This window comes from Pantherophis guttatus, chromosome 1 (genome assembly GCF_059756535.1).
Source record: "Pantherophis guttatus breed Tessera chromosome 1, ASM5975653v1, whole genome shotgun sequence".
Taxonomy (NCBI): domain Eukaryota; kingdom Metazoa; phylum Chordata; class Lepidosauria; order Squamata; family Colubridae; genus Pantherophis; species Pantherophis guttatus.
Window position 1 is genome coordinate 138,195,827 of NC_142063.1, and position 3,305 is coordinate 138,199,131.

General features: G+C 37.5%; 1 long non-coding RNA gene across 1 annotated transcript in view; it reads right to left on the bottom strand.

Moving 5' to 3' along the window:
* Positions 1 to 1,868: 1,868 nt before the first annotated feature.
* Positions 1,869 to 3,305, bottom strand: part of LOC117674700 (uncharacterized) — a 2,237-nt gene continuing 800 nt past the window's right edge. Inside the window, exon 2 of the long non-coding RNA XR_004593953.2 lies at positions 1,869 to 2,059. This is a non-coding gene — a long non-coding RNA (uncharacterized LOC117674700). The remainder of the gene's footprint in view (positions 2,060 to 3,305) is intronic.

The following is a 3,305-nucleotide window of genomic DNA, read 5'->3' on the forward strand; positions in this document are numbered from 1 at the left end:
TGGATTTGATCCATCAATCCCTCTGAAAGTATAGCAGTAAGATTTAGATCCCTCTCCCCCCACCCCAGCCCCAGCCCTGGAGCGTGGGGGGGGGGTGGAGGGATAATTTTGATATCCTCAAACGTAAGCATGATCTGGAGTGGCAGAGAAATATTCCCAAACTTCTCTCTTCTTTAAATCCAAGTCATATCAAAAAGGTGACAAGAGGGGGGAAAAGTAATTAGTGAGTTCACAGAGTTCAGTAGGAAAGTTAAAATAGAGTAACACATTACTTTTTATGTGAAGATTTCACAAGACAAATCTTGCCTGTGTTTTAATTGCATGTGACCCTGGCAGTCCCACTCTGAAATGAAGTGCCGTAAAATTAAAGATGACAGACGCTCACAACAAGTCTTGTGATCTTGATTAAACTACAAAGACCACACTTTCTCTCTGCTGCAACTCAGATACGATGGGCTGTTTTATTTGGGGAATTGCTTCATTAATGCTTTCTTTGACTAGACATGTTTATTATAAAAAAAAAAAGAAAGAAAGGGGGAAAAAAAACATGAATATGATATCCTGAATAGCTAAACGAAGTCCAAACAGCACATTAAAATCAGGAGCTTAAAAGAAAAAAAACATCAAGACTTGAATGTTTCTTTTAAAAAGGCTCATGATCTTTTTATATATAACATAGCCATATATAATATATATGATATGTATATTATGTGGCTTAAAGAATCTACAATTCTTATGCCATTTATATTTTGGTGAGAATACAACAAGATCCATGTTGGAAATGGAATGAAAGGGAAAGGAAGATAGAAGATAGAATCTTGATTAAGTCATTTGATCATATCAAATATATAACACTGATACAACACCAGGGGTGGGTTCTACTTACTTTTACTACCGGTTCGCAACAGGAGCATGCACAGAACATCAGTTATGACGTCTGGGCGGGTCGGCAGAGCCTCCCACCACTTTTACTACCAGTTCTAAAGAACTAGACAGAATTGGGAGCAACCCACCACTGTACAACACATAGCTATAAAGAAAACAATAGGACACATTCATAGTAAGTAAAAGAAGTTCTCTTCCATATGAAAAAGTGCCAGCTGGATCTATAAATAAAAAGGAATTTAACTTGTTCATTTCAGAGTGGGACTGACAGGGTTCCTTTTTTTTTTTTTTAATAAATAGCTTTATTTGGCATAGTTTGAAATTCAAGCACTGCTACTACTACCAATAATGATATATCAAAATTAAGTTGTTAAGACACAAACTCAGGTTTGTGCAAAATAATTGGCAATCCTATTTGCACAGCTGCAACTTTTGCACTGTTTAATGGATGGAATGAAATCTGGAAAGTGAAAAATAATGTGCATATTCTCCCATTCAGGAGAATTACATGACTTTGGCTACCTTCTGTATTACCCTCCTAAAGGGTACTAAATGCAGTGAGATTTATTTCTGAATAAACAAACCTCATTTGCATTGTTTGCCTGTCTCCCCTTCCTGCTATCCCTTCCGGTCAATAGGCCTCCAGTGGCCTCTCTCAGAGTTGTCTTCTCTAAATTGGTGGAAGAGCAGGCTGTCACTTAAAGTTTAAAACAACAATAACATTAATATTGAATTAATTAATTCATTCATTAAATAGCCTAGTTCTCCAGGTTGATTCCAGGATCAGCCACTTGAGACCAGATATATTAGTCAGCAGCTGTTATGTGTTGACTCTACTAATGACTTTAAGTTACAGGAAAAGGGATTCTAATTTTTACAGGATATTAAATGACCAATAGTTAACAAGGCTAAATAGTGAAATAATCACTGGCACTCGTTACTAAGACAATGTATTATTGATGCTATTGAAAACATTGCCTCTATTTACCAAGCCAGGAAACTGCTGCCTTTAATTACCTATTTGCTTAAATCTAATAATAATTACACTGAGATGCCATCCTATGCCAAGTTGCACACATTTCTGTGGGAAATCAATGGGATTCAAGTATGTAGAAGTTGGTGTGCGGCTGCCAACTCTTCTTCACCAATTAAAAACTCTTGAAACGCTAGTTACCTGGAACAATGGAAATTCAGAGAAGTTATTTATTAATTAATTATGAATAATAAATAAATATTATTTATAATTTATACAAGGCATTTTTCTTTATCATTTATTTAAAGCCTTTAAAGTATATTTGTGATTTATTTAGAGCTTCTAGAGCCCGTTCTTCAGCTGAAAAAGTGTCAAAGCCAAATGAGTCCCTGCAGCTGACTTCAGTCTTTTAATATCAAAAAAAGCAAACCAATAAAATAATTCCACTGATTATGCCCACTAAAACCAGGGAACAAACTTTGCCATGCATGTCTATCATTATGTGTGGTAAGTACTATATGCATTTTCTATAAAACTGGCTAAGAGTGAATTGGAAGTTCTGACAGCCATCACAGCAGTGATAAATGTCTTAAAGCTTTCCATCCAGCCTTTTTTAAAAAAATAATATTTTTTTTTAAAAAAGCCTCTGCTATACATTATTCAACAGATCGACAAATTAAGGTCATGTCTGCCTTCTGCAAAGCTTCCAAAACAATTCAAAGGCAACCTGTAATTATCTGCCTTTCCTCCAGCCTCAGATGTTGAGAATGCACAAAGAAGACCAGGACCATCAATGCTCCCTCCAATTTATCAACAGAACATGGGGGGGGGGAGCAAGACCAAACCAAATATCACTTTGTCACCAGTGGTGGAATGCTGCCGGTTTAACAACTGGTTCGGTGAGTGTGCGCTTCATGCTGAAAATGGAGCATTTAGAAGCTCAGCTGCTTATCTTCCACGTCAGCAACGGTAAATAGAACAGTGAGGGGGGAGAAATCAGCTGTGCCACGCAATTGAGATGAGCTAGAAAGCAGGAAATAAAGGATAGGCTAGGACAAGTGGGCAGGGCCAGCTGATTGTAGGAGCTACCGGTTTGCCCGAACTGGTCTGAACTGGCTGAATACCACCTCTGATTGTCACTTTTTGTCAACCAGGTGTTTTCCCCAGGAACTAAAATCATGGATCTAGTGGCTGGAATGGGAGATGGGAGAAAGATGTTCCAGACACCAGGCATCTAAAAGTAAGGTGCTGAAGCTCTGACTTCAGCTGAGAGGCCAGGAAGCCACAGTTTTACAAAAGGAAAAAAAAAAAAAGCAACACCAGTGTTGATTCAATTTCTAGATGATTCTTAAAGTGACTTCCATTTCCACAGTTCAGTAATTCTGATGAACTATCTTTGAGCCAGGGAAGAAGTGACAATTTCCAAAGCAAATCAAAGAGGATAAAT